The 10333-nt window shown below is 33.5% G+C and overlaps 1 protein-coding gene across 1 annotated transcript in view; it reads left to right on the forward strand.

Annotated features, from left to right (window-relative positions):
* The first annotated feature begins 738 nt into the window (after positions 1-738).
* Positions 739-10333, forward strand: part of CNTN6 (contactin 6) — a 315151-nt gene continuing 305556 nt past the window's right edge. Inside the window, exon 1 of the mRNA XM_017859613.1 lies at positions 739-1278. The gene's annotated coding sequence lies outside the window, so the exon portion shown is untranslated. The remainder of the gene's footprint in view (positions 1279-10333) is intronic.

Raw genomic sequence — 10333 nt, forward strand, 5'->3', positions numbered from 1 at the left:
TAATGTTGGTTAGACCCTGTGAAGAAATCCATAGGACATAGTCATAAAATATAGTCGTTGAAACCTTCTTGTTCGTCAGGTGAAAGCAAACGGAGGCCACGAAATATCTTCTGACTTATTTCCATTTGATTTGGGGATTTCATTTTCTCAGTATCCACTTACTTTAAGATGCTAAGATTATAATTTCTTTGTATGCCAACATGAAAATAAGTCCAAACTATCATTCTTTTCTCATGCTATAGCTGTGTTTGTATGAATTACAGTCTCTGTGTGCGTGCATGTATAATTCTTATTCCTTAGTTTTCATCCTTCAAGCAGTTCATCCCTTCAAAACCCAATGACAAGACCAAAACATATTAAAAAGTTTAGTTGGAGAGCCCAGGGTGAGACACAAAACCTATTTTCTTGTTACAGAGTTTCTATGCAAACACACAGACACTTGTTCTCTGCCTCTGGAATTACGAATATGTTACTTGGAAAGCAGCAATACTCTTTTGGACTTGTTTAACTTCACTTTCTTTACCTGTCTTTGAGAAGCCTCATACACACGTTTAAAAAATACAACTTAGAAAGGTTTTAGTGATAGTGCATACAATCATTTGATTTTATTTCCCTTTTCTCTTCACCTTCACTAATAGAAGGAGTTACTGGCATGCTTCAAAAAGCTTACATTTGAATACTGTCTAAATCAGTGCAGACCCTTGACCAGCTTAATCTTTGCTTGCAAATGACAATGCAGTGAAACCAGAGGAAGAAAAAAATTACTTCCTTTCCTGTTGGAAACCTAATAAGTAGTTAGTCTGACCCAGTTTTCAATAAGAGAGATTTTCTGATGACCCGGCAGGAGTGACTATCTCCAGTCAAAGAAAGAGGAGGGTGAATTTAATCTTTCATGCCACTGGAATGGCAGCTGCTCTCAGCTCTGTCTGATTCTGTGAAGGTTGATGAAGATAGAGCTGGCTTTCAATGTAGAAAGAATTTTCTTTTTGAATATTCCAAACGAGAGCTTTGCACATGTGCCTCAAGAACTGATTGTCTAGGCTCCGACAGGAATGCAGCAGGAGAGGAGCGTATTTCATGCTTAAGACCAGAGAAGAGCCACGCAGTACTCAGTGGATAAAAGGCTTGCAGTCCCAGCTGGGAAAAAGAGTCCCATTATCTCCCAGCTGCATAGACATTCCATACGGCTTGGTTCTGCCTGGATGCACAGCATGCCTGGCTGAGAGCTTGAAACAGAGTTCTGCAGAAAAATTGTAAAGATCCCGAGACATTTCCCTGGTAAGATCTGTAAGTACAAAATTGTGCTGTCTGCTGCAATGAGAATATTGCTGGGCAAGCTGCAGCTTTTCTTCCTTTCAGTGTCTTTGTATTAGCATAACAGGTAAAAGCTGGGGTTGGGGGAGAAGTCACTGCTTTATTGATGCTGTGTTTCTATGATGCTGATGTTTAAAATGCATTTATTCCTTGTGTGGGAAAAAATGTATTGAATCTGTATTCCGGGAGGTTAGGATCAAACCAGGGAAAGAAAGACTACAGGTATATTTTTCAGTGTTTCACTAGTCTTTGCTGCAGTAAAACTAATGGGCAAGATGGGATGACAGTGCTAATTCTGGGACTTTCAGATGGCTACACGCCCTTTCTGTAACGGCAGATGGGAAAATGTGATCGCTAAACGTTTTTTGTCCTTTTTTTTTTTTTTTTAATCAAAGGGATGAGGGGTGGGGTTTGCAGTTTTCACCGGATGATTTAAAATAATGGTTCTAAAGTTTCCTAGGGGAGGATTTGGTAAAGGGAGCAAAGCAAGACTGGAGGTCATACGAGCTCACCAAATTTTGTCTGGCATTTTGCTTTATACCCAGCTTCAAGATAATTAATAGCCTCTGGAGTTTCCTCTGCCATTTACACCAGTTAAGCTTGTCAGTATTAAGATTCTTATAATACTTTATGAAAACTTTCAGAAGTTGATGACTTGGGAACAAAACTTTTAAGAGTTCTGAGATTAGACACGTATAACCCATTATGTTAATGCAATACTATAACATTGGGGTTTGGGGGGAAAATTGGAATTCATAGTTTTTGCTTCTCCAAATGAAAACTACTTATGTTTAAATAATCAGCATCCTGACTATGTCCTCTGAGAAACATTCACAGAATGACTAAATAGAAGTTATACTGAGAAAAAACAGACAAAACAGTAGAATCACACAGAATCAATTTGGAAAATGAGATATTCATAATTTTATCTACAGTGGTAATGTTTTCTGAAGATGTCTATAAAAGAAGGAGCACATGCTGAATATTGAATTGCTTGTTTTGAGCAATTTTCATTTATCAGATGGGTTTATCGTCTTTTTATTTCTGTTGTTGAAGGTTTCACCAATTTATGTGCATTGTATTTTATAAGGAAAGAAGATGTTTAAGCAGACTCCTTTCCCTCCTCCTTCACACACGTGTAAACATACGCATGTCCACAAAACAAACATAAACATACAAAAATACTAACACAATTTGTGTAAAAAAACAGAAATACAGAAGCATTTCATCTTTGATGTTTCAGTGGAGTGTTTCTTTTTTCCTTTTTCTTTTCTTTTTCTTTTTTTTTTTTTTTTGTAGCGAAATAATCATGGCCTGTGCAGGTCCCAAAAATTATCCAACATATAAATGTGGCAAACCCTTTTATAAAAGGGTTTATATGAGGTTACACAAAATGCATAACTATCACATCTTAGAAAAAAGTCCATTTTCATTTATCAACGATTCATTGTTTAACCGTCCTTTGCGAATACTTTGGTAGTGAAGGACCCAGAATACTCTTTTTAAACCTTTTTCGTAACTTTTCGCCTTAATGAAAACAAATTCACCCTGTGTATTTAGAAAAGGATTACATATTTCTCTGAGTTTAGACCCCCAAAAAATCAATCATGTTGTGAAAAGATTGTGTGGTATATTAAATTGATTGCATACTTCTGAGTTTGTTTTTTTTTTAGTAAGTAAAAATGCTCAGTAGTATAATATTAAATTTGTACCTTTTAAATTCTTTTATGTGAGGAGAAGGAATACAAAATATTTGCTTATTTATTCACTTACCTGTTTATTTTAATAGCATATTAATTGGAATGCAGAAGTATAAGTTCTACCCATTAAAAGTGACTCAAACTATACATAAAAGTTCAAAAAAGAAACCCCATCACCTGTAAATAACAATCACAAAATTTGGCAACTATCATTGGAGACATCCTGATGCCTAACTAAATTCAGATAGAATAAGAGATAAATACTTTTGTAAGAACGGTTTCTTACTATACACCTTTTTAAAAATAAGTAACAAATATTTAGATAATATAGTCAATAATAGATAGTCTTCTATAAAAATGAGAGGTTATCCTATGCTTAAAAAAAAACAGAAATATTGTCCAGGCTCTGTGACTCACACCTGTAATCCCAGCACTTTGGGAGGCCGAGGCAGGTGGATCACGAGGTCAAGAGACTGAGACCATCCTGGCCAAAATGGTGAAACCCCATTTCTACGAAAAATACAAAAATTAGCTAGGCGTTGTGGCACGTGCCTGCCGTCACAGCTACTCAGGAGGCTGAGGCATGAGAATCGCTTAAACCTGGGAGGCAGAGCTTGCAGTGAGCAGAGATGGCGCCACTGCACTCCAAACTGGGTGACAGAGTGAAACTCCGTCTCAAAAAAAAAAAAAAAAAAAAAAAAACCAGAAATATTGAGTTTGATTTTAGATTTTAATTAAACTGAAAAAGAAGTTGAAACAACTTTGAAGAAATTGTTGAATTTCAGGTATAGATTTCTTTCCAAGGGAGATATTATGTCCAGAATAATAACCATATAGCCAAAAATTTTGAACATAGAGATAGTTTGAAGGTTTTTTTTGGATGCACGTTTATGTAGTAAACAAACTTTTATAACCCTTGTTATGATAGTTACATGCATTTGAAAGGTGCTTTGTTGTCATCAACTCTACCCATACTACCTGAATTTAAACTACATCAGTTTTGCATTATAGAGTATGTACATTCTGGCTGAATTCCCATGATCTTAGACTAAACTTATTTCAAAATTAAAAGGAATTATTCTTTACCAACAGGCTTTTACTACCCAATTCACCATTCCTGCGTTCTTTACTTTTAATTATTTTTTGGGTTGTTAGATTTCACTAAATAGTACCTGTCCACCAAATAAATAGTCACAGGTGCTATATTTTCTGTGAGTTTGCATACTTGAACATGTATTTCTTTTGCCTTAGACATGCAAGATACATTATCTTTCTTGGACTAAGCTTAATTTTTTATTTTGGAAATGTGTAAATGTTTAAGCATTTTTGGAGACCCTTTCCATATTGAAAGTTGTTTTGCAACATTTTTAGGTATGTCTGCAATTTCCGTCATTGTACGTGACTTGCTCTTTTTCTGATAAATGCCTACGTGATTCTTTTGTTGTGTGTGTGTGTGTGTGTACAGAATATTCCTGGATTTGTTCCATTTTCATTAACATTTTTTTGAGGTTTGCCCCATTGATTTAAGATTCTTTTATTTCAGAATTTGTTGTTGTACTATTTCTGTTTTGTCCCTTAACCGAGCGTGGCCAAATTGCTTCTTTCTTTTCTTCAGGATCACCAATTGTGTACATGTTGTATCTCATTTGTCTGCTTTCCACATCTTTCATATCCCTATTTCTTTTCAATTTTAATTGAGAGATTGGTTATCTTCTTTACTTGAGAACCACTTATTCTCTTGTTTGCCACTTGAATGAATAGTATAGCTTATAGTAAACCTATTAAGGCACAACCTTCTGTATTGTGATCTTGTAAATACATGTTTCCTTCTCTCAACACTCTAGCAATTTCCTCAGCTGGCAGGTTTTTGGGCAATCTGTATCCTCTGAAAGTAAGAGAAAAAGAAAGTACTTACCAGTTTTCTCTGATGTCCCCCAAAAGTCCATGATTTTTAGCATTTGGCAGCAATGGAAATGGGCTTCAAGTTGTGTTTTGGGGTTGTGTCCACTAACATTTTCATTGAAGACAGAGGGTTTTTTGCTTTGTTTTTTATCCCCACCACTATGACTGCTACCTTTTGTGTTTCTCCTTATTTTTTCTCTGGGACAATAGAGGAAATTAAAACATCTCTTTATTTAAGGAGTTTTAAGTAGCAGTCTTTCAGTTTGGAAGAATTCTTTGAATGAAAATTTTATTAGAATGTTGTTATTGTCAGTATTCATATTGAAAGGAGCTATTCTAGTTAAAACTGAGTTAATCTGCATGGTGTGTTGTAGTATTAAACATTTATTATGGTAAAGACATAACACAGGACATAGTAGAGGAAAAAACAGAGTCATTGGGCATGCCTTCTGATAATGTCTCCTATTAGTCTATATTGATGAAGTCTGTGGCCTACTTAACTTATTGCAATGAGTCCTAAGGTAATTTACAGAAACTTTACATCATAGTAACATGAATCAAAATCTGTACACTCAAATTCTTTTTGAAAGTACACTGAGTATAAAACTTACATGTATTAGATTTATAATTAAATGAATAAATGAATGAATAAATAAATGATTTTCCTTAGATCTCAAATCCTTAAAAGAGGCAATAGAAGAACATGATGTGTCCTATGAAGTGTTCTAAAAAACTAATGATCTTACTAAAAAAAAAATCGCATTTTCTCAATGTCAATAAAATGATAGTGAGAGCAAGATTCAGGAGGCAAGCTCTTGAGCTGAAGCACCACCAATTGTAGCTTTCCTTCCCTATATCTACCACAGACTAGCTCTGTGGTCTCAGGCAAGTTTCTTAGCCTCTTTATACCTCAGTTTCCCCATTCATAGTGGAGATAATATTAATATTGACTTTGCAGTATTATCAAGATAATTCAGCAGGTAAATATGTAAACAACCTTCGAAGAAAGCCTGACAATTAATAAGCACTCTATGTGTTAGTTGTTTAGTTATTGTTATAGTGTTATTACTATTATAACATTTATATATGAGCCTTGGGATCAATTGGGTAAAAATAATATAAAACAATGAAAAGAATAAAATTACAATTGTCATCTAATCAATTGTATTGGGTATTTAGTAGAGAATTAAATTTGAAGTGTAAATCATAAGTGGATATTAAAATAGAGCTCAGGGAAAATGGTGAGAAGATCTAGAGATGCTGGTCCCTGGATCCAACTAGATTAAAAATAGAAACGGTATTTCTGTATACACTGAGCAATTGGACCTAATCAAGAAAAAGGGTATATTTAATTTTCTGATTATAAAAGCAATGAACAGAAAAGCATGAGAAGAAATAAGCCAGAATTTCTTTCTTCAAAGAAAAACATCACAAATACTTGTACATTTCTTTCCTGTTGTTTTATGTTGTTGTTGTTGTTGTTGTTCTTTTTTATGATAATGCCCTAATAAAGTAATGTATGCACCTGGAAACAACAACAATAAAATTTGAAATTACAGAGAAGACAGTAAAATAAAAAATAAAAGACCTTTCCACCATTTCCTGTCTCATTTCACAGAAATGTTTTCTATAGTTGATTTTATTGTAATTTTTTCCTTCTGGCCATCATTATACATTTGAATAATATATTTGACTTCTATTGCAGAATCTATAAACTCAACATCTTGTCTGCTGACTCCATTTTTTAAAAGATGGGCAGTTTTTCCTATTTTCACACTTTCACAAGACAATTTTAGGTGTTACATAAGTCTTTGAATTCTTTTGGCAGTAATGCACATATATATGTATATTTTTTGGTAAAGTGGGAAATTTTAAGTATTGAAGGAAGGATTAAATTTAATAATTACCAATTCCCATCCCTCAGAATTACCAAATGCTAAATTTTATTGGAGATTGAACATTTTCAGTATTCACAAAACGAAAATATTAATGTAATATATAATAAGGGCCTACATTGTAACTCTACCTACTCCATTCCTCACTCTACATTACTATGAATTGTATATTTATATATAATTTTTATATATGTAAGCACATATAAAATATTGTTTTAAAACATTATGGAAATGGTATCATACTGAAAACAAACTTATTTAACTAGTGTAACTCATTCCATATTAGACTATTTAGACTCATTCTTATAAATAAATACAGTTCTAGGATATATTTCACCTTATGTATTTTGTACTCCTATTATTCATTCTCTTATTGAGGGATATTTAATTTATTGAAAATATTCACTATCGCAGTGTTCTATTATCACATGCATAGAAAACTTATACACATTAAGTGAGATTTTCATTAAGAATATCAAGTCTGTGCTCCCTGTCAACAATTTCATGTTTGCTATTTCTGATCTCAGAATTCCTCTCTTTCAATAAATGTACTTAATTCATCTGCACCTATTATGACGTTGATCAAGTTAGACTTACTTATTTCTTATTTTATATTCAAGAAAAGTGTTTTTCAATAATCAATGTTTCATTGGTTTGAGCAAATATTCTTTATTCATTTTTTCATCTTTTACTAGTTAAAAATGGTATACTCCCATTATCATATTTTAGTAAATAACGATTTTAACATAAAATATACTTTTATATTTTCAAATAAAGACTAAAGAGAGTATATCTTCACAAACAGGACAATGACTTGTTGAAATTTACTCCAAGATATTTCTCCCAGTGCTCATATTTGCACTATTTATTTTAAACTGCCCCAATATTTTGTCAAGGTTTTTTTAGACTTATGACGTGATTTCCTGAGTTCTTTATTTACCATATTCTTGCTATTTATGTGCATCTCCTAGATTCTTTTCTTGTACTCTGAAGACCATTTTAAGGTCATTCAAAAATTGTTTTAAACTCCCTTAAAAATTATTTGTTGAAAATAGCTTACGTTAGTCACATTCTAAAATAATACTGTAGTTTGTCAGAGCACTCTATGTGGATGATACTTTTCTCTCAACAATGTTTGCATATTCTGTTCCATCATCTTCTGGAATATAATTGTGCTCATGAGGGGACTGTTTATGATCTAATTATCACACTTCTGAAGATATATTCCTCTTTTCACTCAGACAGATTTTAAGAATTTCTCTTTGTCATTGATTTCTTCAAGTTCACTACAATATGAGTAGTGGCGGAGTTGTTTCAAATGTATCTCAGTGAGGCCTCTGCAAGCTCCTAAATCTTTCTTTGATTCTGAAAAATTCTCAGCTATTATATATTTCAGTCTTGCATCTTTTAAATCCCTTTATTTTCTCCTTCAGGAATGCCAATTCATTATTTCTAGGCTTCTGTCTTTGATTTCTTTTCATTTCGTTCGTTTTCTGGTGTTGCAGTCAGTGTAATTTCTACCGATCTGTATTTTATACTTTTATTTGAAAAAAAATAGTTTTAATTTCTATAATTTATATTGTTCTTTTAAAAATTATCCTGCTATTCTGCTTATTCTTAATAGTTTCTCTCCCATTCTTAAGCTGTTGAAAAAATTTCAGTAAGTTTATTTTAAAGTTAGATTGTGATTGTTTTACTATTTTAATTTTTAGAGACAAATTTCTTTATTACTTATGTCTGCTGGATTTCCCTCATGGTGGTTCATTCTTCCTAGTGCTCATAACATTTTTATGACAAATTTACTTTCAACAGATGTTGTTTTCTATGGGAGACCAACATTATTTGAGTTGTGTATGCTTTTGCCTAGCATTGCATTGCTATTGCTTCTACAGTGGCTCTACAAGTATCTCTGGTTCTGGACTATTTTATATGTGAATTTTTTGGCTTCAAATTATCTTACCAAACAGACAGAATGAATTTGGGCCCTACAACCAAGCTTAGTACACGTTCTGGGTTCTGACTGTCTTTTAGGAATTCTTTTTTCTACCCGATCACCAGGTTTCTATAAGGTCAGCTATGTCATGCAAAGGCCCCCGTTTTGGAAGGTTATTCCAACTTTATAATCTGCTTGCCAATCTGAGTTTCTCTCCATTTGGTGCCTCTGAGGGCTTACCTCTTTAACATTTAACCTCGGTTATGTGTACTTCTTAAAGGGTTTTTATACTTATATAGCATTTGTATGTGTCTATAGTGGAAAAGAAATCCTTCTGCATCACGTTGCATGGTGCCATGTACTTCCCTATACTTCCATGTTGACTGGACTTGTTCCCATCTGCTTTCCATCATTTAGAAAGTCATCAAACTTTCTTACTTGCTGGTATTTTATTTTTATCTGGTACTCTCATGGTTTCATGGAGTTATTTTGTTATAGGCAATGGAACATTTGCTAATTTTTTCTCTGGAAACATTGTCAAGTCTCAGGTATATAATCTAATAAGAAATGGTTAATGCCAATTGTATATGTCTTTCCATTGGCTCCACAAAGGTTACTGCAACAAATTAAAGTGCTTGGTTTAGTCCAGTGAGAGAATATGTTAGGGAGTTCCAGAATTTAGTTAGAAAAGCAAGCCAGTGGATGTTATTAGTTTATATATTCTTTGGGAGTGGCAGCTCTATTAATTCCTTAAGTTTAATGGTGTGCAAATTCTTAAACTGTAGAAGCAATTATTCAAAAACTTTGTTAGCACAGCAACTCCTAGTGACACAGTACATGCTGAATGTTAAACGGACCATTTTTTAAGATGATTTCTGCTGAATAAAAGTGAGAATATTAGATGGATCCTTTTAAAAATCCTTTTTAAAAGTCTTCTTTTAAGGCAGGAAGGAGAGACTCAAATAAGATATTTGGTGAAGTTTCTAGTAATTTATCACTCATGTGTGTAAGAGGCCAACATGAATGAGCTCTCAAAAGAATGTAGACATTTTATTTTCAATGACTTGCTTGTATATTGTTTCAAAGTTTAATTTATTTGGTTTCCCACATTTGTATGTCTAATGTGGTTGTGTAAGGAACTCTGTATGGAGACTGCTGAGCTACCTTTCTAAACAGCAGGAGTGCGATATACTTGCTGGAATAGAGCTTTTAGTGAAAGAACATGATTTTCCTTTCTGGCATCTAACAGGGTCTCCCAATCACTAAAGCACAATAAATGAAAGAGAAGGTTGGAAATCAGGTGTGCTGCTAATTTTCTATCAGCAGAGTTAAGAATAAATTAAAGAATTACGTTTATTGATTTGCGAATGTTGAACCAGCCTTGCATCCCAGGGATGAAGCCCACTTGATCATGGTGGATAAGCTTTTTGATGTGCTGCTGAATCCGGTTTGCCAGTATTTTATTGAGAATTTTTGCATCGATGTTCATCAGGGATATTGGTCTAAAATTCTCTTTTTTTGTTGTGTCTCTGCCAGGCTTTGGTATCAGGATGATGTTGGCCTCATAAAATGAGTTAGGGAGGATTCCT

This window comes from Rhinopithecus bieti, unplaced genomic scaffold (genome assembly GCF_001698545.2).
Source record: "Rhinopithecus bieti isolate Rb0 unplaced genomic scaffold, ASM169854v2 scaffold_49457, whole genome shotgun sequence".
Lineage (NCBI taxonomy): Eukaryota > Metazoa > Chordata > Mammalia > Primates > Cercopithecidae > Rhinopithecus > Rhinopithecus bieti.